General features: G+C 40.2%; 1 pseudogene; it reads right to left on the reverse strand.

The window, feature by feature from the left end:
- Positions 1-23951: 23951 nt before the first annotated feature.
- LOC147627249 (uncharacterized) lies at positions 23952-27638 on the reverse strand (annotated as a pseudogene).
- Positions 27639-27907: the final 269 nt, after the last annotated feature.

Raw genomic sequence — 27907 nt, forward strand, 5'->3', positions numbered from 1 at the left:
CGTGCCAAAGGCCCCCCCTTTGCTCTCTCCGTGCATTGCAAACTGGGGCGAGAGCTCTGTCCTTCTTTGTCTCTGTCCCGCCTGTCCTTGCAGTGTGCTGATTACCTTTTCTCCCCCTTTTACTTTCCACACACCGTATGGTCTTCCCTCTCTCTCTCCTCATGTGCTGCCATGCTGCCCTTGACACATGCACACTCTCTTCTTTTGCTACTCTGCTTTCGCGAGGTGCCTTCTCTTTCCCCTACACTCTACTATGCTACACACACACATACGCGCATCCGCCCCCATGCTCGACACTCTATATATGCACTCTATATACACTCACCCCTATGTCACACACACACTTTCTCTCTCTCTCTCATTCCAACTACGTACTCACACACTCTATATGAACACAAAAACACACATACACCCGTGCGCACTCTCTCTCTCTTTCTCTCTCTCTATATGTCACTCTCTCTTTCTCTCTCTCGTTTCATAAGTGCATACATGTACAACACTCTGAAGCACACTCACGCAAACTTGACCATTTTTCTCAATAACCCAATATATAGATACTAACACACATACAACAACCTCCCACAAACATAAATGCATTGGCTAACTCACATGTGCATAGATCTATACATCTATAAGACACATGTACGTAAACAATGATGGCATATAACCATTAAAAGCACATGGACATGCATAATTTCAAAACTTCTTGTGCATTGGCCATACATTTAAAGGGCGTACGAAATTATTAGGATTTTTTACAATTATTGAAAGGGGGGGAGGGCGAGCGGGGAGTTGATCTCCAAACTCCAAAGTTTCTATGCTTGGAATGATAACATGGGAACTTTAATGTGCTGAAGGCTACCATTGAGGTCAACCTCAAAGAGCAGGTCTATGTCTAAGGACCAATAGCTCAAGGACCTCACTCATGTGCGTAGCACAAGTATTAACAATCATACACGCACTAGAATCTTTATGGCATCATGACATTCGCATAAGCACATATCACTCATATGCATATCACAATCATATCAATCACACACATAGAAGAATCTTTATGGCATCATGACCTTGGCATACACACCTATCTGATATATGATTTATATCTCTATTTTGCCCTCACAAATTTTTTGATACAGGCATGCCTATTTTTGGGCTTCACCTAGTGTAACGAGTGTGGTTTATACAAGCATAATGGGATCTATGGATGGAGTAGCAGCCCTATGTGCTACGTGCATAAGGGAGTCACTTTTTAAGTCACAATGGACAATATTTGTCATCCCAAGTGCTTCCATGGAGTCACCCTCAATCAATAGGCTTATTTCACCCTCAATCAATAGGTTTGCTTAAGTTGCAAGGTTAATTATGGCAAGAAATCTTACTCAAACTCTATGTAATGCATACACATTCATGCTTCCCTCTAATATGGCATTCTAAATGTAACTAAACCTTGTAAATAAGAGCCATTAAGCCATATAAAAAGCACATGCTAGAAATGAATCTCACCTTCAATCATCATGGCCTTAGGTAACAAGGCATAACTCTATGGCTTACTACTCATGCAATATTACGTAAACATTATCACTTCATATAAAATAAGGGGAAGCAAAGAATATTAATTACGAAATTAATAGCTACGTAGAGAATCTACATGGTATTCTCAAAGCCACTGCACACTTATTATGGCCATGGAATGCTTTAATGCCATTGGCATACTTGAGGTAAGCAATGCATCCTCATCACTCACTATCAGGATTTGGATAACCTTGATGAAGAATAACCCATGTCCTTAAGCACAAATAAAACCAACCTTAGGCTACAATGGAGGTCAATCTCAAGGAGCTTAGTGCTGCGATGGCTTCAGCCCCTTCCCCACATTCATTTAGCACTCAATGGGCACTTGCACAAACAAAAATAAAATATGAGAAGCAAATTTTCATACTAAGCACTATGGAAATACTCCTAGCATGCATAGCTTAACTATATGCATTCATGCCAACAAGATGCCATTGCATAGCAATGAAAGAGGATGGCTATGATTGGAGGGGAATAGATTGCTAGTGCACATAAGAATGAGCATTATGACTATGAATGGAGGGTAGTGTGACGTGAAAAATTGATATCTTTCATTGTCAATTTTGTGCATATTTTGATGGTTTCTCAATGGTAATAAGGTGGAAGCTTGTCCAAGAAGATTGCGGCGCCCACAATGGAATAACGGCGTGGTGATGCGGTGGCTTGGTGGCTACCCCGATAACAGCATTCTATCTTCAAATATAATGGTTTTACTTGATTTAGGGTGCACACATTGTAAATGCCACAAGTATGCTTGATAAATACTTTGGTATGGTAGATAGGCTAGTGATGTGGAAAATAAAAGTGGGCCTTCATGCTCACATGGATTTTAATTGTATTATTAATATGGTATTCACCATAAGGCTACAAGTTGGGGAGTGTGGAAGGCATGTGGAGGAGTGTGTGTAGGTGCATAATTGGGAAAGATTCTTCTAGAATGCCTACATGTGGAAGAGGAGAATTCCACCATGTGTAAGTGGGATCTCCACCTACATGCCACTTAGACTTGGCTATTATCTCATCATACTCTCAAAGTCAAAAAGTCTTCAATTTAATAATCAATAGAAGACTTAGCCTAAGAGGACAATTGATGGTGACATCTACCCTTATGTCACTCAAGGGTTGAAGATTTTTATGTTGTAATTTGTAACAATGGAAGAGAGGGTGATTCTCCATCTATAAAAGGAGCCCTCCTCTCCCTTTCAAATCAAGGAATGAGCCTCCTCAATTGAGCATTTTGTGTCATTGCCATTCTCTTATCTTTCAAACCCTTATTCAAACACTCTCTTTACATGTGAATATCTCATTTAGCATTAGCTCCTCATGCTTAACCCAATTTTGGACCTCTTTGATGATTCATGATAAGTGGGATAAGGAGTTATTATCTTGGTGGGCCTGTGACTTTTCAAGGTAGCCCTTGCCTTATTGCCGCCCTCCTTTGGAGGTACCAATGGTTTTAGCAGTAATGAGCATGTGGAAAGACTTTGGGGACCATAGGTAAATCTTTACGATTGTCCGCTGAGCAATATTAACCCTTACCCTCTAGCTTGAATCATGAAGGAGATGAAAGGCAAGAGGCTATGTGAAAATTGAGGTTTCGTGCAAAGAGAGGGAAGTGCAGTTTTTGTGGTCCAATACCCAAATTTCAACCGGTAATTACTCATCACTCGGGTATTGATTTCTAAAATTGATCATATGGCTAGGAAGCTCTTTCTATGCTCTTTCCACTCATGTAACTAATTTCTTAATCCCTTACTTCATTGATGATCAGAATTTCTCCCAAAGTTACTAATTTTTAGGCAAATTTTGGTAGTTTTATAGTCTTGTAGTAAAATGCTCATAACTTTTCGCTCGATTGTCCAATTTTGAAAGTTTTTATATGGGCGCGAAGCTCTCTTCAAGCTCTACGCATCTATATAATCCTCTCTTACACAGCCTATATGGATTTAAAACTGCAACTCTCTGTGTGTCTCTATTTTTATAGACTTTTGGCCATTATTTCTTCTTAATCATGATTAATTCCTCCTAATCTCTTATCAAAAGGCAAACCCCATGTGTCTCAATTCGAACGGATCACCCTTACCAATATTCCCCGTATGTTTTCGTTCACATAATCCTGAGTCAGAAGATTTTCTTCCAACAAAGAATCGACCTCTTGTTTGGAGCTGCAAAACTGGCAGAAATTCTTGCTTCTCCGGAGCCTTTCATCTTCCCTTCCATGAATTATGATCTCACCTTTGATGTGTATATCTTTATCTTAACCTAGGGAGAGAAAGGGAGGTGAGGAGGCTGTGAGGTTTCATAGAAGTGTGTTTTGATTCTAAGAAGTGACCGGAGTCCAAACCCCAACTTCGTGTCACATCTTTTGGTGGAGGCGAGACGGGCAGGTTTTACTTAGAATTATTCTATTTTAACCTCAAGGTCCCGCATGATTAAAGGAAAGTTGTTTTGAAACAAGTAAATTTCCCTTGTTGCTACTCATCTTTTGGTGCAAGATGTTCAACATTCCGGTGTTCCAAGGATCAGAAGGAGAACACCTGGGGAGTTATCTCCGAGAGTTTAACCGAGCATGCCGCTTGATGGGTTGGTCTATGAAGGAGAGGGCAGAAATACTTCCAGATTTCTTGGAGGGTATGGCCTTAACTTGGCATGAGGCTTTGCCAGAGGAGTCCAAGAATGATTGGGAAAGGTTGACCAAAGCAATGAAGGAGAGATTTGGGACAGTAGTGGAGTCGCCAAATACTTTACTATTGCAGTTGGATCAGATTTACCAAAAGGAAGGAGAGTCAGTTTCTGCCTTTTTAGTGAGGTATGAAGCCTTATTCATCAAATATCAACAAGCTACTTTACATGTCATTGCTTCTTCTTCTTCACCTTCTATGGAAGATTCAAAGAGTTCTTTAGCAATGGAGCACCTTAAGATGAGCAAGTTTATCAGGGCTTTGGATCCCCGCTTGCATGGAAAAGTTCTTAGCAAAGATTCCACTAATTTTAAAGAGGCTCTTCGTATTGCCTTGAAGAAAGAGGCCACTCTTCATATTGAGTCCACATTCCAATCTTCTCTGAGTGTGCCAACCCCACCACGAGTAGAGATAGCCTCAACATCTCAGGTACAAGCTCCATCCTTGGATCATAACATTGCACAACTTATGGCAGAATTTGCTGATTTGAAGTTACACTTAGTTAATGCAAGGCCACCTAGGGTTCCGCGAGCTAAGAATAAACCTAGGGATAGAAGTAGTGTCACATGCTACGAATGTCAAGAGAAGGGACACTATCGCACTGAGTGTCCAAAGTTGAGAAAAAGTGAGGATAAAAGTTTAGCACTTTTAGAGGAAACATGCTCAGAAGAAGAAGAGGAAACATTGATGCCATTAATGGCAAAAAGGGGTCGTAAAACTAGGAGTCAGGAAGAAGAACAAGAAGATAAATCTGAAGAAGAGGAGAAAAATAAGAAGAAGAAGAAGTCATCTAGGAGAAAAATTGGACAATCTGATTTTCCTCTTGGACAAGGATCTCTTAGTTATGACCTCTTGACAGATCTTAGGGAGAAAACGGCACAAATCACATTTGGGCAGCTTTTGGCACTCTCTCCCAAGCTCAGAAAGGAATGGGGTAAGCTGGCTAGCACAAGGGAATCTAGGAAAAAGAAGAGGGATAATGGGACTCCTATAATGGTTCAAAAAGTGGATATTGATGTAGGAGATGATGTGCCTGTGATTGATGTCATCATTGAGGGGCAAACAATTTCTAATGCATACATTGATGAAGGTGCGTCAATCAATGTCATGAGTGAAAAAACAATGAAAGATGCTGATTTAAAGTTGTCTTCTACTAACTCTCCCTATCGCATCAAAAACTTGATAATACTAGGGTGAAAACCTTAGGAATTGTCAGGAATTTGGAAGTGGATGTATGTGGTATTTCTATGCCTACAACTTTTCAGGTCATTCCTACAAAGCTTGATGCTAGGGCTTACCCATTGATATTGGGTAGGCCATGGCTTCGCCAAGTGAAGGCAATTCAAAAGTGGGAGACAGGTGATCTTATTCTACAAGGTGAGAATAAGAAAGTCCACTACAACATCAAGAGTCGTCGCAAGAAAGTGGTAAGAGGTGAACCTTCAACTTCCGAAAGTTCAGAGTCAGAGTCATCCGATGAAGAGGAGACAAGTGGTAGCTCCGAGGATTCTATCTCAGAAGGGGAGGTGGAGGGAGTTGCATTTGGTCTTTCCCTGGGAAGGGATCGAGGGGATGCTGAAGACAATGGAGCCGTGGAAGGGGAAGCTTCTTCAACCATGTGCAAGAAAGGAGATGTGGACCTCACTAGTCTTCACCAACAGAATGAACTTCTTCTTTATGAGTCCATAAGCAGGTATTGAAAGGGAGGATTACTTAAAAATGTTGGATGGATTTCCTAACCTTTTTGCAAACAGCTACTCACAAGTACGCCAAGTTACCCTAGTAGAGCACAAGATTGATCTCAAGCCCCAAAGTAATCCAGTGGTACAGCGACTAAGCCGTTTGGGAGTAGTGCAAGCGGAGGTGCTTAAGAAGGAGGTAACTAATTTGCTTGAAGCTGGATTTATTTTTCCAGTAGAGAATTCAGAGTCGATTTTCCTAGTTGTAGTCATTCCCAAAAAGGGTGGAAAATGGCGTGTGTGTGTGGACTTTCGCCCTCTGAATGCATGCACAAAGAGGGATTATTATCCTCTACCCTTTCAGGATGAGATTTTGGATCAAGTTGCAGGTCATGAGTTGTATTCAGTGTGTGATGGATACTTTGGATACTTTCAAATCCGGATTTGTGAAGAAGGTCAAAGGAAAACCTCATTTATCACCCCTTGGGGAGTGTATGCTTATAGGGTGATGCCATTTGGCTTGACCAATGCACCAGTAACTTTTCAATGCTTCATGAGTCAGGTATTTGCACCTTACTTGGGAAAGTTTATAAGGGTCTTTCTGGATGATTTTTGCATTTATTCAAGCCGCATGGATCACTTGGAAAAGTTGAGGTTGGCCTTGCAAAGTATTGATGATGCAAAAGGGTGTCGTAATCCTGGAAAATGCCGCTTGGCACGAAGGAAGGTGGTTCTCTTGGGACATGTTATCTCAGAAGAAGGCATAGAGATGGATCCTGAGAAGGTGCAGGCAATTGTGGCCCTCCCACCACCTACCAATGTAAGGGAGGTAAGGAGGATTTTGGGTAAAACAAAGTATTACCAACGCTTTGTTGACATGTTCTCTGAGAAGATGTATCCTATAAATCTGTTAACAAAGAAGAATGTTTCTTTCCAATGGGGGCCCGATCAAATTCAATCTTTTTGTTTGCTCAAGGAATGCATGAGTCAAAGTCCAATTGTGCTGCCTCCTAGGTGGGGGGAGGACTTTTATGTGAGCCCAAGTGTCTCATCTGTTGAGATTCAAGCTCGATGTCAGTGTGAGCCAGCTATGCTATGTGCTGGCAGATTAGGTAGGAACATGTGTGAGACATAAATGACCGCGTGTCCAGCTGGTCATAGTGTGTGGACATTAGCTAGGGTTAGTAGAGTGTGGACACAACTCATTGTGTGTTGTGTGGATTATGGATTAGTGCATTATGCTTTGCGGGAGAGTGGACATGGCTTCCCTCTATGGTTAGGGTTTGCAATATACATTAGGGTTTGCTCCTGTGTGTGTGTCTCCTTCTCCTCTACCGTTCTTTCAACATGGTATCAGAGCCTTGTGCTGTTTATTAGGGTTTATGAGTGAGTGAGTGAAGAAGAAGAAGAAGCTGTGAAAAGAAGCTGTGAAGCTGCCATTGGAGCTGTGAAGCTTGGAGCACACCAAATACTATCAGATCTGAAAGCTAGGCCTACCGGGTAAGGTCTTCTAAACATCCTTGAGCGGATTGCAGGTGAAACAGGCAAAAGCAAAGCATTTTAGAGCAAATCAAAGCAAAGCAAAATTCTGGTTTTTGTGAAGCTTTCCATTAAAGCTTGGGAACATTGATGTATGGTGGAAATATGTGTGATTCTGGCAAAGCAAACATGTATCTGACAATGAGAGATGTATTGGCAACTTCTATGCAAGCCCTATTATGATTTTGGAGTAATTTGAATGCATTTCAAAGTGTGAAAATCTCTAGTTTTTGAGCTCTCACAAAACAGTAAAAAAGAAGCCCAAAATTGAAGCATTTGGAGGGTGATTTTGGCTAAAATCCAACCATTGGTGGATTACACATATGCCTAGGTGTGTTGGGCACTCAAATATATCATCAATTGTCACTTCAATCACTCCCAAACACCCTGAATGCAGGCGGCGCAGCCAGATAGGAGAAAACAGAGCTGAAAACTGTCCGTCCTGACGCGAGGAGATCGATTACTCACTTGTTGCTTGATATCTTCCACAAATCTCTTAGCAATTGGATGCTTTACATCTTGGAGAATAGGGCTATGTGATTTGTTTGGTCAATGATGCTTAATTGAGCTGGGAATGAGCTGATTAAAACAGGCTGTCCACTGGTTGCAGAGAAACAGAGCATTTTAATCGAGCAATTAATCTTTGGTGTTTTACAATTGGACAAATTCCTCTTACATGGAGTTGATGGACACTATTGCTAAGCCAATGAATGCCTGGTTGCTCAATTTGGTGAAATATTGAAGAAATTAGAGCCAAATCATTACTGGTTTTTCTGGTTTTTCTGGTTTTTTCAAAAACAGAGAAAGGGGTTTTCAAAAATTGATAATTACACATGTCAGATGGAGTTGATACTCAACATTGAGGTTCATTAGGTGTCAATGCAAGTTGCCCATACTTGATTGCACCATTACATTGCGATCTGGAGCCTTGGAAGGCGTGTCAGTTCAGGGTATTCCGCACTGCGTGAGTCAGTTCATCTTGGATGATTACAGGTTGATTTTCTACATCAAATTTGGAGTTTGTTGGCTATCTTGGAGTATCTGGAACATTAATTGGAGTGTGGTTGAGCTGAGGAAGGCTCATTTACAGATTTGAAGTGTGCGGAAGGTGTACGCATTGAGCAACATGTCGGATAATCCAGTTCAGATTGTTGGTGAAAAGCTGGATAGGAAGAACTTCCAGGCATGGAAGTACAGGATAAAGAGTTTCTTGAAAGGAAAAGGATTTTGGAATCTCATTACAGGTGCTGAGCCAGAGCCTGAGCTACCTCGGCAACCTACACAGCAGCAGCTTATTGCTCATAAGCAGTGGTCAGAGAGAGCATTCAAAGTGCTGCATTATTTGTCTATATGCATTTCTGATGCTATGCTCATACACATTCAGGATGCTGAGAATCCCAAAGATGCATGGGATACTTTGGTCAAGATGTTTGATACAGATACGAGTGCTCGCAAGTCTCAATTGCGACAGCAGATACACAATGTGAAAAGGAATAAAAGGAGTATACATGATTATGTGCAAGAAATCAAGAAGTTTGCAGATGCATTGGCCACAATAAATGCCCCCATGCCTGATGATGATTTGGTGGATATTACCTTGCGTGGTCTTGGCAAGGAATACAAATCTTTTGATACATCTATCTCAGTGAGGAGTACAGGTCTACCCGACTTCGATGAGTTGGTTTCACTCTTATTGGTTGAGGAAATCAAGCTCAGTGATTCATTTCTGGATGCATCTTCTAGCCATGATGATGGCAGAAATCAGGCATTTTACTCGCAGAGAGGTTTTAGAGGCAGGGGGAGATTCGCATCACGTGGACGTGGTGGTAATGGTCGTGGATGGCAGGATAGGCCTCCACAACAGAATTTTCAGCCTTCTTATGGTGCTCGAGGTGGTCGTGGTTATGCACCTCAGCGAGGCAGAGGTAACCCCCGTGGTCGAGGACGTTGGCAAGGCCAACAAAATTCTATGCAAGATGTGGAATGCCATTATTGTGGCAAATATGGTCATATGGCGAGAGATTGCTTTCGCAAACAGAATGATTTGAGAGGGGGAAGAGCACAGCGTGGTGGTCATTATGGTGGAAACTATGCACAACATGGTGGTAACTATGCATCAAGCAGCAATGATGGAACTGCAAATCATTTGTTTGCCATGAAGCATGTTGTGGGTTCTATGACGACAAATGCTGAGAATGATGATACATGGTACATGGACTCAGGAGCATCAAATCATATGACATGCCATGGAGAATGGTTTGAGCACATGAAGCCCATGGATGTGAAGGGCTATGTGGAAACAGGTGATGATACCCAGCATGTCATTACACATGTTGGAAGTGTATCATTGGTCATGCATAATGGTCAGACAAAGTCTATGTCAGATGTGCTGTATGTGCCTTCGATCACTAAAAGCTTGGCCTCAGTTGGTCAAATGGTAGAACAGGGATTACAGGTTCGCTTCAATGAGCATGGATGCTTCGTTGAAGATTTTAAACATGGATGTAGAGTGATTGCTAAAGGCAAGAAAGAAGGAAGACTGTTTAAGCTGGATGCTGGAATTCCTGAGCTAAAATCAGCCATGTTCTCAAAGAGCAGGAATGTGGTACAGGATATTGATATGTGGCACAAGAGGATTGGCCATGTAAATATACAGAGATTAAAGAACATGCAAACAAGAGGCATTGTCAATGGATTGCCTAGGTTCAAATATGATGGACATATGCATGTTTGTGAAGCCTGTCAGTTTGGGAAGCAGGCAAGGTTGAGATTTCCTAGAGAAGGAAATATGAGTAACAGGCCACTTGAGATAGTACACAGTGATGTATGGGGTCCTGCACAAAACCCATCTATCAAAGGCAGTCTATACTATGTTACATTCATTGATGACTTTAGCAGGATGACATGGATATATTTTCTCAAAGAGAAGAGTGAAGTATTGGAAAAATTCATGGATTTCAAAGCTTTTGCAGAAAAGCAGTATGGCTGTTGGATTAAATGTCTGAGGACAGATGGAGGTGGTGAATACACCTCAAAGGCTTTTGAGCATTTCCTGAGGAAGCATGGTATAAGAAGACAGTTGACATGCAGGTATACACCTCAGCAGAATGGTGTGGCGGCTGAGAGGAAGAATAGAGTTATATGTGAAGTGGCAAGGGCAATGCTTAATGAAAAGAGCATGCCAGATTATTATTGGGCAGAAGCATGTGCTACTGCAGTATATATATTGAACAAAACACCTACAGCAGCCATTCATGGAAGCATGCCAGAGATGCGGCTCACAGGTTACAGGCCAGACATTGGACATCTTAAAGTTTTTGGATGCATAGCTTATGTGCATGTGCCTGATGAAAGAAGAAGGAAGTTGGATCCTAAAGCAGAGAAATGTGTATTTGTTGGATATGCACAGGATCGAAAGGCCTACAAGTGTTATAATCCACAAACTAGACAAGTGGTCATCTCACGTGATGTGGTGTTTGATGAGCTTGCTAGTTGGTATAAAGCGAAAGATGAGGGTGTTATTGAGTCACTTGAGGCTGATGTACATGTGAACTTGCCATCACAAGCAAGTTCTAGTTCTACTAGTATGTCTGGGCCAGCATGTACATGTGAACTTGCCATCACAAGCAAGTTCTAGTTCTACTAGTATGTCTGGGCCAGCAGCAGCAGAAGCTGAGAGTAGCAGTGTACGTCCATGGTCAGGACGTTTGAGGCATGAGAGTGTGAGCACTGGGAGTAGTGCTATGGACAAAGGCAAAAAGAAAGTCGAAGGAATTGGAATCACAGGATATGAGTCATCCAGTTCTGAAAGTTTGGATGAGGAGCTTGGCATACCTGTGTTACGCACACCTGGTGCTAGACAGGACAGATATGTGCCACCGCATGCTAGAGTTACAGGTGTACAGAGTGACCCGCAGGCATTGCGGAGATCCCAGAGGGTCAGATATCCTGTTGACAGGTTGACATATAGAGATTTTGCTATGCACTATGCATACATGACATCTATGGTGAAGCATGTGGAACCTACATGCTATACAGAGGCTGTTGGAGAGCATGTATGGGAAAAAGCAATGGATGTGGAGATGGACGCATTGGTCCATAATGATACATGGGACTTGGTTGCATTACCAAAGGATAAGAATGTTATTGGATGTAAATGGGTTTACAAAGTGAAGTGTAAAGCTGATGGTTCTATTGAAAGACATAAGGCAAGATTGGTAGCAAAGGGTTATGCACAGACCCAAGGATTGGATTATGATGAGACGTTTAGCCCAGTGGCTAAGATGGGCACAGTGCGAGCAGTCATTGCTATGGCTGCTCAGCTAATGGCTGGGAAATGCATCAGATGGATGTTAAGAATGCATTTCTGAATGGAGATCTACAAGAGGAAGTATACATGGCACAGCCAGAAGGGTATGTACACCCTAGATATCCCACTCACGTATGCAGGTTGAAAAAGGCATTGTATGGTCTGAAGCAAGCACCACGTGCTTGGAGTGATAAGATGAGCAGATATCTTATCTCACTTGGTTTTCAGACTTCTACAGCAGATTCTTCACTCTATGTGAAGAAGACACAGCATGGGATTGTTTTACTAGTCATCTATGTGGATGACTTAATTATTACAGGTGATCATAGTGCAGATGTGATGTATGTCAAGAAAGCTTTAAGTGGGAAATTTGACATGAAAGATCTTGGTGAGTTGAGATACTTCCTTGGCATTGAAGTGGTGAAAGATCATGCAGGTACTTGGTTAGTACAGTGCCAATATGCATTGGATATGTTGGCAAAGTATGGCATGACAGGGTGTAAGCCTATGAGTACACCATTGGAGCAAAATGTGAAGTTGCGGGCTGATTATGGCGAGGAATTGGATGATCCTTCTATGTACAGGAATATGGTTGGTAGTCTCATATACATGACTATCACACGCCTAGATTTGAGTTATGCAGTGGGGCTAGTGAGCCAGTTTATGCAAAGCCCCAAGAAACCACATTTGGATGCAGTGAGACGCATCATGAGATATGTGAAGACCACAGCACATTATGGTTTATTCTATGAGAGTGGTAAAAGCTTGGACATACATGGCTACACAGATGCTGATTGGGCAGGTAGCGCATATGACAGGAGATCTACTAGTGGATATGCTTTTACACTTGGAAGTGCCGTGGTGAGTTGGAGTAGCAAAAAGCAACCTACAGTTGCTTTATCCAGTACAGAGGCTGAGTACAGAGGTGCAGCCATTGCTACTTGTGAGGCTATATGGTTAAAGAGTCTCTTGGCAGATTTATGTGAGCCTCTTGATGGCAAAGTTGTCATACATTGTGACAACATGAGTAGTATACAGTTGGCAAAGAATCCAGTGTTTCATGCGAGGACCAAACACATAGAGGTCCATTATCATTTTGTCAGAGAGAAGGTGCTGGATGGTATAGTTGATCTTCACTATGTGAAGACTGATGAGCAGGTGGCAGACATCTTTACGAAGCCACTTAGCAGGGAGAAGTTTGAGTACTTCCGGACTATGTTGGGAGTACATGGGATGAGCTTGAGGGGGAGTATTGAGAGTCTTGATATCCCAAGCTCATCTACATCTTCATCGGCAGTACATCATGAGCTTGAGAGGGGCTGTTGAGATTCAAGCTCGATGTCAGTGTGAGCCAGCTATGCTATGTGCTGGCAGATTAGGTAGGAACATGTGTGAGACATAAATGACCGCGTGTCCAGCTGGTCATAGTGTGTGGACATTAGCTAGGGTTAGTAGAGTGTGGACACAACTCATTGTGTGTTGTGTGGATTATGGATTAGTGCATTATGCTTTGCGGGAGAGTGGACATGGCTTCCCTCTATGGTTAGGGTTTGCAATATACATTAGGGTTTGCTCCTGTGTGTGTGTCTCCTTCTCCTCTACCGTTCTTTCAACATCATCACATTCAGTGGGTGCTATACTCTTGCAAAAGGGAGAGCAAGGGCGTATGCAACCAGTGTATTATGCAAGCCGACAACTCACTGATGCCGAGGAGAGGTATGGTGAAATGGAGAAAGGTGGTTTGTCTCTTGTTTTTGCAGTAAAGAAGTTCAGGTCATACTTGTTACCTCGCCCTTTTTTCTTTCTCACATCTCAACCTTCTTTACAATTCCTTGTCCGTAAACCCAATCCTTCAGGAGGAAAGTTTGCAAAGTGGATTTGTGAGCTTCAAGAATTCTCTTTCACTTTTATTACAAAAAACACCACTAGGGCCTCTCTTGCAGATTTGCTTACCAAGAAGGAAGAGGAAGAAGGAACAGCAGCAAAGGAAGAAGTGTATGAAGATTTGGAGACACCACCAACTGCTTTCACTATGCATTTTGATGGAGCCTTTAGCCCTTCCAGGCAATGTGGGGTTGGGGGGATAGTTTTATTTGATAAGAGGTATGGGCCAAGGGTAGGGAATTTCCAAAGGCTATATCAAATAATGTGGCTGAGTACAATGCATTAATTTGGGGATTAGAAGATTGCATGAAAGATGAAATTAAAGAGGTAGAGGTTAAAGGGGATTCACAATTGGTCATCTGACAAATGAAAGGAGAATATAAGGCAAGGAGTCCTAATCTCCAAGAATTGTATAAAAGGGCAATAGAGTTAAAAGAAGCTTTTGGGTTTTGTAAATTTGTGCATGTTAACAGGAAGGATAATCAAAAGGCTGATGAATTGGCTACTAAAACCTTGGCTTCTTTCAAAGTAGCTACTCTTGCATTAATGGATACAGGTTGGCCTGAGCTCCAAGATGTTCAACACTATTTAGATACAGGATACTTCCCTCCTGGATTGAATCCTTAACAGAAGCAAAGGCTTACTAGGAAAGCTCATCCTTACACAATTCTAGGGGATGTTCTTTACAAGCAAGGTAAGGATAAGATCCTTAGTAGGGTAGTGAGCCTGGAAGAATCTAAAAGGATTATGGAACTATGTCATGAATGTTCAGGTCACTTTGCCTCAGCCAGCACAACTCGGAGGATCCTTAACACAGGGTATTATTGGCCTCGACTCAGCAAAGATGTCTATGAGTGGTGCAGAAGCTGTGAAGTATGCCAGGCATATGGGCATAAGCAATTGGTTCCTGGACCCTTAAACCCTATCCCAGCATATGGTCCATTTGAAAGATGGGGATTAGATTTTGTGGGCCCACTTCCTCGTTCCTCACATGGGAAGTATTACATATTGGTGGCCCACAGATTATGCAACAAGGTGGGCAGAAGCAAAGGCAATGGTCAATAATAAAGCAGTGGCTGTGGCATCCTTTCTCAGGGAATACATATGTGCCCGATTTGGGTGTCCATTAGAAATCCTTACGGATGGGGGGAGGTCTTTCAGGAATGACTTGATTGAAGCTTTGGTGTAGAAATTAAAAATAAAGCATGCTATGTCAACTCCCTATTATCCCCAATGTAATGGTTTAGTAGAAAAAACTAATGGACTACTTTGTGGATCTTTGTCTAAGCTAGTGGATACTATGAAGAGAAAGTGGGATATGCATTTGCCAGAGGTCCTATGGGCCTATAGGACAACTCACAAACTCTCTCTTGGTTTCACACCTTTTCAATTAGTTTATGGAATGGAGGCTATTTTGCCAATAGAATTGGAAATCACAAGCCTTCGCACATCTTTTGCACGCTTGAATAATGAAGAAGAAACACATGCCCAACGCCTAGCACAACTGGAGATCTTGGATGAGAGGCGACTTCAGGCACTTCAAAATTTGGAGGCTGCACAACAACGGCGCAAGGCAAGGCATGACACTCTCACGAGAAAGAAGAAGAAGCCAGAACTCAAGCAAGGAAGCTTAGTCATGAGGTATGATGGCCGTGTGGAGAAACGGCTAGATAAGAAGCTTCTTCGACGCTGGGAAGGCCCCTTTAGGATAAAGCAAAAGTTTAAAAATAACACCTATCTTCTAGAGGATGCAAGTGGCCAGGAGGTTCCCGGACGTGCCAATGAGTACCGACTAAAGATATTCTACCCTCGAGCACCATGGCCAACAGACCCCCCAGACAAGCATGGAGGATCTGCTGGGGGGGAAAGATGTGATGTGAAAAATTGATATCTTTCATTGTCAATTTTGTGCATATTTTGATGGTTTCTCAATGGTAATAAGGTGGAAGCTTGTCTAAGAAGATTGCGGCGCCCACAATCGAATAACGGCGTGGTGATGCGGCGGCTTGGCGGCTACCCCGATAACAACATTCTATCTTCAAATATAATGGTTTTACTTGATTTAGGGTGCACACATTGTAAATGCCACAAGTATGCTTGATAAATACTTTGGTATGGTAGATAGGCTAGTGATGTGGAAAATAAAAGTGGGCCTTCATGCTCACATGGATTTTAATTGTATTATTAATATGGTATTCACCACCATAAGGCTACAAGTTGGGGAGTGTGGAAGGCATGTGGAGGAGTGTGTGTAGGTACATAATTGGGAAAGATTCTTCTAGAATGCCTACATGTGGAAGAGGAGAATTCCGCCATGTGTAAGTGGGATCTCCACCTACATGCCACTTAGACTTGGCTATTATCTCATCATACTCTCAAAGTCAAAAAGTCTTCAATTTAATAATCAATAGAAGACTTAGCCTAAGAGGACAATTGATGGTGACATCTACCCTTATGTCACTGAAGGGTTGAAGATTTTTATGTTGTAATTTGTAACAATGGAAGAGAGGGTGATTCTCCATCTATAAAAGGAGCCTTCCTCTCCCTTTCAAATCAAGGAATGAGCCTCCTCAATTGAGCATTTTGTGTCATTGCCATTCTCTTATCTTTCAAACCCTTATTCAAACACTCTCTTTACATGTGAATATCTCATTTAGCATTAGCTCCTCATGCTTAACCCAATTTTGGACCTCTTTAATGATTCATGATAAGTGGGATAAGGAGTTATTATCTTGGTGGGCTTGTGACTTTTCAAGGTAGTCCTTGCCTTATTGCCGCCCTCCTTTGGAGGTACCAATGGTTTTAGCGGTAATGAGCATATGGAAAGACTTTGGGGACCATAGGTAAATCTTTACGATTTTTCGCTGAGCAATGTTAACCCTTACCCTCTAGCTTGAATCATGAAGGAGATGAAAGGCAAGAGGCTATGTGAAAATTGAGGTTTCGTGCAAAGAGAGGGAAGTGCAGTTTTTGTGGTCTAATATCCAAATTTTAACCGGTAATTACTCATCACTTGGGTATTGATTTCTAAAATTGATCATATGGCTAGGATGCTCTTTCTATGCTCTTTCCACTCATGTAACTAATTTCTTAATCCCTTACTTCATTGATGATCAGAATTTCTCCCAAAGTTGCTAATTTTTAGGCGAATTTTGGCAGTTTTATAGTCTTGTAGTAAAATGCTCATAACTTTTCGCTCGGTTGTCCATTTTTGAAAGTTTTTATATGGGCGCGAAGCTCTCTTCAAGCTCTACGCATCTATATAATCCTCTTTTGTACAGACTTTATGGATTTAAAACTGCAACTCTTTGTGTATCTCTATTTTTATAGACTTTTGGCCATTATTTCTTCTTAATTATGATTAATTTCCTCCTAATCTCTTATCAAAAGGCAAACCCCATGTGTCTTATCCTCTTGTAAGTGATTGCTATATTCATTTGCTTTAATATGTTTCGACCAAATCGCCCAATTCGAACGGATGAACCTTACCAATATTCCCCGTATGTTTCCGTTCACATAATCCTGAGTCGGAAGATTTTCTTCCAACAAAGAATCGCCCTCTTGTTTGGAGCTGCAAGACTGGCAAAAATTCTTGCTTCTCCGGAGCCTTTCATCTTCCCTTCCATGAATTATGATCTCACCTTTGATGTGTATATCTTTATCTTAACCTAGGGAGAGAAAGGGAGGTGAGGAGGCTGTGAGGTTTCATACAAGTGTGTTTTGATTCTAAGAAGTGACCGGAGTCCAAACCCCAACTTCGTGTCACAGTAGTACATGCCTTGCATAGGAATGGCTATGAATTGTGTGGGGGGGGAGGGGGGGCACAATAGATCTCTAACGTACATTAGAATAAGCATAATGACTATGGATACCCTTAGGGCTATGTTAGAAGGCAATCAACCCCATCATCATGGATTCAAAACATGGGAAATTCTCCATCGAAAGCCTTTACCATCTACAAAAAAGTGCCCATACTAGCTCTTCATTCACAAAGGAATGTTTGTATTACCCTCTTCAAGCATCACCTTAGATGCCTTACATCCATGCACCTAGTAAGCCCTTATCAAAGGAATGTTTGTATTACCCTCTTCAAGCATCACCTTAGATGCCGCACATCCATGCACCTAGTAAGCCCTTATCTTGAGGAGTAGGACACAGGAGGACATGAGCCTTTTGACTAGCCAATTCCATACAAAATTATGATTGTGTTTTGCTTAGTGCAAGGTTAGAATGTTTGGGGATCCTTGGAAGGTGGTAAAGGGAAGAGTGCAGGTATTGTGGCTGGTTTGATTAAGGGTTTTATCGAGGCATTTTCATTTTTTCTTTTCAACTTTGAAGTTTGAAGGCTTGGGGGTTTTGAGTGGTGTCCTTGTCCACGCCTTAACTAGGTGGTGCCCATTTCATAGTGTTAGTTGGGAGTGAAGTCTCGGTGCTTCTTGATCATCGGTGCTTCTTGATCGTCGACAACTTGGAAGCCTTGAAGTGGTTCTAAAGGCTCACCTACCCCAAGGCCCGTCAATATCTACTATATGTTTTGCTATGTTGATTAGCATAAGATGAAGTTGATAATTTTTTTTCATGCATGTTCATCACGATAATGTATTCTAAATAAAATTTCTTACCTCTAAAAATGAAAGTTTGGCTTGTGATGCTTGCGTGAAAGTGCAGAGCACCTTATTTGGGTTAAGTTTATGGACGTAAGATCGGTTGACTTTAGTTGTTGTATTAAATGCTAGAATGTGCAGAATTATGGAGTTCTAACCCAAATTAAAGTCCTTATGTGTGCACTCCAAGAAAATTTGCAAATTAAAGTGCTTAAAATATGTGTGAACTCCAAGAAAATTTGCAAATCAGGAAATGAGAATATTGTGTGTGGGGAGACAAGAATATTGTGTGTGTAGATGAGACAAGGTGTGTGTACTGCTCTTTCAAGAGAAGGTGTTGATGTGGAAGGATGCTATGGAGAAAAGAGCAATGGAGAATTTTCTCGATCCGTGGGAAAAGAGAGTGTATATTCTAGTGTGAAAGTTGTTTTCTCCTCGTGAGTTTTCTTGTAATTGGTTTGACACAATTCATAAGTATGAAAGTAGTGGAGCATTGATTTTGTGAGTTTATGCATTAAACCCATTAATTTTGCAGATATGATTTAATATGATGTGGGACTATGCTCTAACCATGATCAATTTTAATTACAGTAGTGCAGGGTCCACAATGACATCACAAGAATTGCATGGGAGGAATTAGTTACTCTCACACAGTATTTTTTCACTCGAAGAAGAGAGAGAGAGAGAGAGAGAGAGAGAGAGAGAGAGAGAGTCTTTTAACGTCCTAAAAACAATCTCAATCAAGAGAGCACAATGATGTAGGTGACAGGAGGTGAGATTTACACATAAAACATGTAAATTCGAACTTTCATGAACAAAGTAGCGTCGAACGAGGTACTCTCGCACTCTATCCAGTGCTCGACAAAATCGACATTTAAATGTAATTTTACCGACTGGGACTTCAGAAAAGCCGGCTGCATATTGACCATTCCCTTACATTTAAGGGCTGAAATTCATTAATTTTAGTTTATATTACCGGTAAAATCACTAAATTTAGCACAAAATACCGGTTCTATTTTCAAAAGCCTTTATTTTTAAGGGTTGGAAAAAAGGTTTTTGTCGAGCAGTGACTCTATCGAAAAAAAGTAGAGAGAGAAGTGTTAGGGGAGAGAATTAAAGCATGGTATCCTTAGGATTTGAAAAGTAAATAGATTCTTTTGGAATCTTAAAGATACCACACTTTTTCAAAGAATCTCGGATGAATAATCGATGAAAAATAAGAAACTAGAAGAATCGAAGGAGATCAAGCAGACTTTGGTTTATTAAGCCCTGGGTTAAATCATTACGATTGCTGAGCCGTAAGAGAGCTCTCTCTCTCTCTCTCTCTCTCTCTCTCTCTCTCTCTCTCTTTTATTGAAGCACACTTCCTCAAAGGAAAGCAGCAAAAAGCAGGCTCGGATTTAGTTGTGAGTGGGAGGGTGGGTTTTGACGGGGCTATAGTCTGCGTGGAGCAACCCGTATTCTTCAGTTGCTGGCGATGGCGAGCTTCTTACTCTCCTTCTTTTTGTGACGGCTCTCTCATTACCCTTCTTGCCCTAATTAATCCCTCATATGTCATCGCTTCCTGTATACACAAACTACATTTTCAGTCCTATCTCTCATATATAACAAATTCACAAAACACATTTGCCACATTCTCTAAGCACTTCTTGGATTACAAGAACATCATTAATGTACATAATCATAAGTATCCCTAAGCTAGGCCTTCTCTAGGGGGAACCTCACACTACTAGGACCACTAGGGCTTCCCTAATCTCGACGGTACTCAACGGTCATCGTTCCCCTCAATTCACATGGAGAGGATCACGTGCCGTTTTGTGCCCCCATGGCACCTCATTATAGGTATGCAATGCCTTTGCCACACACACCCGTGATGTTGAATACTATTTGGGGCAAAAACTGTCAAAGGACAATGAAATTTATCTAGAAGTTCTAGTGACTCACCAATGTGACCATTTATACTCACTTTAACCAACATCTTAACCCTACTATCCCACTTATCAATGAGCCCCAATCTTTCAATACCCAATACTAGTTAACCTTGTTAACCTTGGTAACCCATTTGTCAATTTGATCCGTCAACTTTTAACCCTTACTAAGGAATTATTTCCATATTTAACACTAATTAACATACTCTACTCTTACTACCTTTTCTAAACAATTTAATCCAAGAAATAAATGCTAACCCCTCTATAAATATTCTCCAAACTTTTAATGTTTATTTATATTTAGTTAACATCTTTGACACTTAGTATCCCACTTATCAATTCATGCCAAGCTTCAAATGCGCATTAACTCTACCCCACTTATCCATCAATTTTCTCCAAAAACTTATGTTGTTTAAGTGTTCGAGTCGTTTTTGTGAATCGATCATTAGAAGAAATTATCATAAAACATGCTTTACTCTATGTTTATGGCTATTGCAAACGACTTTACCTACTTATGATTGGTGGAAGAAGCTTTTTCTACTATAAGCGCTATAGTTGTTTTGTTGTGTTTATGTGAGAGGGTAGTACGAACTAAAATGAGTATGCTCTCTCTCTCTCTCTCTCTCTCTCTCTCTCTCTCTCACTCAGTGTGGTGGATTATTCAGCTCATCTAGTTGGTATTCAACCCGTTGTGTGTTCAAATCCACACCATTTGGATGGACCAATGTGGTCTCTTAGGATTATTCCTAAGATCTCTCTCTCTCTCTCTCTCTCTCTCTCTCTCTCTCTCTCTCTCTCTTTTCTAGGTCAAAGAGACTTAAGAAAATCTCCAACAAGGGGATCTTAAATACCTAAAACTTCTTGCCCTCATCAACCATCATACAAAGTCTATAGATTTTATAAGGTGAAAATGGAAAATAAAACATTGTTTGTGCTCTTTAGATATTTAATATAACCATGAGGCTTGTAGATATGCATTAGCTAGATTTTCTTTGCAGTACAGGTAAAGATCTACTCTCGTGATTATCAATGTACAATAATTACGCTTTCATATATATAACTTATTGATTTTGATTAGTTAGAATTTATATATATTTGAAAGCATTCTTATATGTTATTATTAAGTTTCTTTGCGTAAACACGTGCACACATATACTTTATATATACATCATTGGTTGCAAATGATTATTTCTTTATTCAATGACATGCATCTAACATATCAAAATTTGGGCTATAGCCAACTTCAATTCTAGATTTTGCGTAAACACGTGCACACATATACTTTATATATACATCATTGGTTGCAAATGATTATTTCTTTATTCAATGACATGCATCTAACATATCAAAATTTGGGCTATAGCCAACTTCAATGAGTGTGCTAGTACAATGTTGATTCTTAAGGTGGATCCAAAACAAATATGTTTAGTTAATCTAAAACAAGTATATAGTTTTAATCATGTGCCTTTCAAATACTCGTTAAAATTTCACGTAAGTAGAAAGACCATTATATCCAAGAAGAGAAGAGCTTTATTCAAGTAAATATTTGTCACATTAACCTTCTAAGCTAATTAGGTTACCATATGATATTGCATTTGAAGTCTTCAATTCTAAAACTACACTGTCATCATCCATTCTATCAAAATACAAATTTTGAAGGCCATCCCATTTTGTAACCTTAGTTTGGTACATCAAGCACATATTCTAACACATACATGTCTTGATGTGTCAAATGTTTCATTATCCTTGCCTTCTCTCTAGGCTCGAGAAGCATGTGCAGCTTCTTTCTCTTTTTTAGCTACTATTGTTACAGACCGGCCTACCGGCCGGTCTGTTCCACTTTTTTTGGGCCGCTTCATATGGCACAAACATCATGGGACTCTTTCCTTTATAGATCAAAAGAGCTACAAAGATAAGAGATTCTTGGTAAAAAGCACAATATGAAAAGCTTTCTACTACTTGTAAAGCCTTTGGCTTTCTATATGTTGCTCACATTTGGTGAACATGGCTAAGGACAGTTGGCTAGTTTATATGATATGTTGCCCCCTAGAACCTGTAGCTCCTGGAGGTGACCTATCTAAGCTGGAATTATCCCCAAGAGAGAGCATTTGAAGGTAACAACATAGATTGTAGATAAGAATAGTTTCCAAACTCTTCTGGAATGCATTACGGACTGAAATTATAGCTACATATAAGGACTATCCACCTAATTGGCTTAAAATCGAAGGTCTTCCTTAATAATGAGAAAACTTTAGCATTCTATGGTATGCTATATCGATTATGTTGACTCATAAATTGTACAAAATACCTGATAATTTTTTAAAACCTAAGCCCTTTACATGAAAATCAATTTTCAAAGTACCTTGTTTGAAAACGTTTAGGGTAGAAAGACCAACATTTACAACAAAAAGGCCATTAAGAATTGCCAATGCTTGAATTATTGGTGCGTACACTTCTACAATTCTTTGGATGTTAAGTATTGTAGCATCTCTATGTACATCTAGACATGCACATAATAGCTTTGAGCATGTATTACACATCCTAGCAAAGTCATGGACATCTCAACATTGTAACACCCTATTACACACTCGAGATCAGCGTTTAATAACATATAGCACTTATGAATGTACATTGATCACCTTTAGTAAAATTTTTTAGCCATACCCTTAAGAAGTTGGGTAGGGTTTGAACTCACACACCCTCACTACACAACACACACTCTAACCACTACACCAAACTCCCTTTGATATCAATACCACAACCACCAACCTTAAGAAGTTGGGTAGGGTTGTAGGGTTTGAGAGAGAAAGAGAGAGTTTGAGAAATTTTTCTATTAATCACTTGAAAAGAGAAAACCAAAAATACCACCACATCAATAAAAAAAGACAATGACTGTACCAATAGACTCTTTTATTCATGAATGATCAGAGATGCTAAGATCATATATCATTTAACCTTTTGCTTTTGCCATCTGTAGCACTTCCCTATACACAATGTTGGGAGTCACAACACAGATTGTTGCAATGCCATGTTGTTGCTGTATTTTTTGGTTATCAACCACGACTTTAATAGCTCCAGAAGATTTGACACGTGACATTGCCACGTATAATTATCCATGGTGGCTAAACACAGGAGATTGCAGATACAAACCTAGAATTCCAAGAGTTTGTCCTTGTGCTTTATTGATTGTCATTCCAAATGCTAGCTTTACAAGGAATTGCCTTCGTTTCATCTCAAATGGTAGTCCCAAAGAGCTCGAAGAAATAAAATCAATTCTTGGAATGAGCACTCGATCTCCAGAATTTTTACCAGTGATTATTTCTGCATCAATCACCCTATCATGCAGCTCTTTGCATATGAGCCTTGTTCCATTGCATAGACCACGCCTTGGATCTAGATTACGAAGTAGCATGATTGGACAACTTATTTTTAAGCAAAGTACATGTGGTGGAAAACCACCACCAAGATCTAAGCTATTCAAAAACTCAAGGGTGTATAAGTGGTGACTTTGATCGTCAGACGAACAAACTGAGTCTGCACTTAGATACTCTTTGGATGCTCCATCTAGTTTGCACAAAGCAAGACTATTTATAACATCAACATCCTTGTTTCTTGGTGCAAGTATGCCACGCTCCTTAAAGAAAGATGCAAAGTTTTCTATGCGAGGGATTTCTACATATACATAATTGATGAGAGCTTGAACGCAGTTCTCCTCTAGAAGCATACTTAAAGGTAATACAATATCATCATTTCTATTATCTGCTTTTGCAGATCTCCATTTCCAATATCAAGTACCCATTTAGCAAATACTCTCTCACTTTCAATGGATGCACAGTGTGCCAAAGCGCATGTTTTCTGTAAGCTGCAAAATCTCAACATGACTCCAAATGTATGAATAGACAATGAAGCATTCACTATGTCCTCACGACGTCCCTTAAGGACAACCGGTAAAACCTGTCTAAAATCACCACCAAGAAGTATTATTTCACCTCCAAACAAATGGTCTATCTGCATAATATCTTTGAGTGACCTATCTAAGGCCTCAAAAGCATGCCTATGAACCATCGGAGCTTCATCCCAAACAATGAGAGATGCCCGCCTTAGTAGCTCAGCATGAACACTATTAACCTTTATGTTACATGTTGACTCACTGTGGATATCAATGGGTATTTTGAGCCACGAGTGAGCAGTTCTACCATTGCTAAGAAGTAATGAGCAATGCCTGAAGAAGCACATGCAAGAGAAATTTTCTGTTGACCACGAAGTTTGGAGAGCAGTGCATTATATATAAAGGTCTTTCCAGATCCACCTGGTCCATCCAAGAAGAATACAGCTCCCTCACTTCTTTCAATTGCCTGTAGCACTTTGTTATAAGCTATGTGTTGGCCTTCATTTAATTCCCTTTCCATTTGTGATGCAGCACGCATTTGTTCATCTACATTAAACATTGTTTCTTCGGCAAGAAGAGTATTCTCAAGCAAGTGAGATTGTGATAGATCTATCTAAGGCATACTAGGAAAGTGACATAAATTCTTTCCATGTTCTCTCAAAAGACCATCCAAGTCTTCCAATGCTTGTTCCTTTGCTATGTCACCACAAATGCTTACATCATATCCACAACTCCGCAATGCATAAAAGTAGTCTTCTGAAAGTTCTACCAAAAACTTGTCCCATAATAACTCAAGAGATGTTGGCATACAATAAACCAATAAGATAGCAAAGAGCTCACGCAACTGAGCTCCAGTTTGCAAGAAGGATGCCCCATCATCTTCATCATTTTGCAACATCCCCCTAGCATTGTAAGCATCTTTAAAAGTTGCATAGGTATAGCCATCAACAGTACGAAGTTCCTCAAATGACTTGCAACCCTTACAAACAGTAAGAAGCATTCTTAAAAAATACAAATCTCCTGCAGAAGGTACAACATTGTACATACGACCAATGGAAATATCCTTTTTACGTTTTCTCCAACTATTGGAGCCTTTTATCTAGACATATCTATCTGGAAAATCGATGTACAAAAGATCATCCGAATCATTGTACGTTCGATTGGCAACAAACCATTCTGTAAGTGTAGTCTTTCTGTTATTCTCATTGTTCAACACTTTACAAATCGTCACAATCTTGAAAGGTCACTGTGGTCTTTCCAGGGAGGTGGATCTGTAATCGTTGAACATTTGGTTTTTCATCATGCAATTTAAAACCAAAAATTCTCCACATAGCTTCTTATGCAGATACGTAGCGTGCATCAAGATAGGTTTTGATCTCATCAATTATTCCATCTCCATCTTGCATGACAATAGTTGCTCGATCATGTCCTTTATAGATGTATTTATATAAATACTTGACAACACTGATTGTGGAGCAAATTTCTACGTTGATGTGAGCCTTGTATCTCATTGATAAAAATGGATTATACGGAACAATCCATCTATTATCTTGCTTAATATCACCAACCATGATACGTCTTCCATCATCTCTCCTTCTGTACGTAGGATAAATTTTTATTTTCATCAAGGGTGGTTGATGCACAAAAGGGTCGTGGATATTTAGCTCTACACTTACCTTCAAGCATACATGGAGAGTTAGGCTTCAAACGTCCGCACGGACCATGCACATTACATCGACTAATGACTTCATACAACTCAGGGAAGATTTGTATATCAGGAAACTCAGCACAAACTAACTTGTCATGGTCAGACAGTTCATGAGGTTTATGCCTATTTGCAAGAATCAATAATATATGAGCATGTGGAAGACCTCTCTTTTGAAACTCAATTACACATACATGGCCAACAACATCTCCAAAGAATGCCTGTTTGATCAATAAATTCATCAAATCCTTGAACTTTTGATAGAAGGCTCTGCTCACCAAATCTGGACGATCCGAAGCAGTTTGTCCTGACAACAATGCATCTTGTATCTCTTTCCAACGTGGATTGCAAGTGAATGTTATAAACAAATCAGGCTTTCCTCTCTTTCTAACAATAGCCATGGAGTCTTGATATAGTTGATGCATGTATCTTGGCCCAACAACAAAAGAAGATGGTAACACAACCCTTCTTCCAATGCAGTTACCAGCAAGACATTTTGTACCATCTCTTGCATTAACCATGTCAACTAATCCTTTATACATCTCAACTCAAAGAATCTTTTGATTATTTCGCAGCCATACCAATCTAGATTCTTCCATGGAACTATATGCGTCTACAATGAGTTGTTGGGAGAAGTCTACTTCCTCGTAAAAGACATTGTGTAGTGTCCTCTCTTACTTGAAGCCTATAAGAATAATAGTCTTTCTGACTAATATTTGAAAAAGAGCTCCATCCATCTTCTCCCATTGGAAACAAAAGCACATACATCAATGACATATAAGATCTATGCAAATTTGAGATTCTTTTTAATCCTCCGTTCACAGAGATTTATCAAAATATCACGATGACCCACGGTTATTTCATCTCCTCGTCCAGGCATTATGGCTGCAACTTCTATAGCACGTGGTGCTTGATATTGCCAATTTCCTAATCGACATTCTGGAATGACCATGGAGATGTTGGAACTATTTGAGGTACGCATCATCATTGCAGCAGAACGAAATGCTTTAGCATATGGATTACAACCAATGATGCATCATATCTTGTAGCATTTTTGGAGTGCACTCTTTTATAGCTGGTACATGGTGTAATCTATTTTGAAGTTCATGTTCTGTATCATAGAAATACAATTGAGCAAACCGAGGGATGTTGTCAGATCTCTCAGTAGGTACGCATCATCATTGCAGCAGAACGAAATGCTTTAGCATATGGATTACAACCAATGATGCATCATATCTTGTAGCATTTTTAGAGTGCACTCTTTTATAGCTGGTACATGGTGTAATCTATTTTGAAGTTCATGTTCTGTATCATAGAAATACAATTGAGCAAACCGAGGGATGTTGTCAGATCTCTCAGTAGGCATCAAAGGTCCAATATTATGATAGATTTGACCATGTGCTTTAAACGTATACACACCCCTTCCCTTTAAACGTATACACACCCCTTCCCTTTAAAAGTCTTTCATCTATGTGTGCTCCCAAAGATGCACATGCCAAAGCACTATTATATGCACGTATACTTTTTAGGAAGTCCTTACTTTTGGGTGTTGTGTACCTTGCATCAACTCTCTTAATTCCTCAGGTGGGTCCATTAAAGGTGGCAAGCCTATACTTCCATTTAAACAATAATACTTTCCTGTAAACTCTCGAGAATACGTCTACCTTCTTCCTTAAAGCACAAAGCTTGACATTTTAAACACACGTAGTCCACTTAATTCATGTACTATACATTTTCCAAAGTAAAGAGGCAACATGGAGGTCATGAAAGTTGCATTTTAAACACACGTAGTCAAGTCCACTTAATTCATGTACTATACATTTTCCAAAGAGGCAACATGGAGGTCATGAAAGTTGCATTTTGCTCCGGATATGTATAGCAAATGCTTGCACAGCCTTTCTCTACCTTTTTATAATCTCCCTTGCGTACAGTAGCTAAATTCCTTACAAAGCATTCAGCATTGATAGACACATCATTAAATTCAACATCGATATGCATAGAATCTTCCAAAGTTGGTGGAGCATTGCTCTGGTGGCTTCTATTTTCATCCACACCTATGACATTTTGATTTGCAAAATTGTTTCTGTTAATTGAAGAATTTATTGTTTCTCCCACAT

The sequence above is a fragment of the Cibotium barometz genome, chromosome 21, assembly GCF_041138505.1.
Source record: "Cibotium barometz isolate CiBa-2024 chromosome 21, ASM4113850v1, whole genome shotgun sequence".
NCBI classification, from domain to species: Eukaryota; Viridiplantae; Streptophyta; class Polypodiopsida; order Cyatheales; family Cibotiaceae; genus Cibotium; species Cibotium barometz.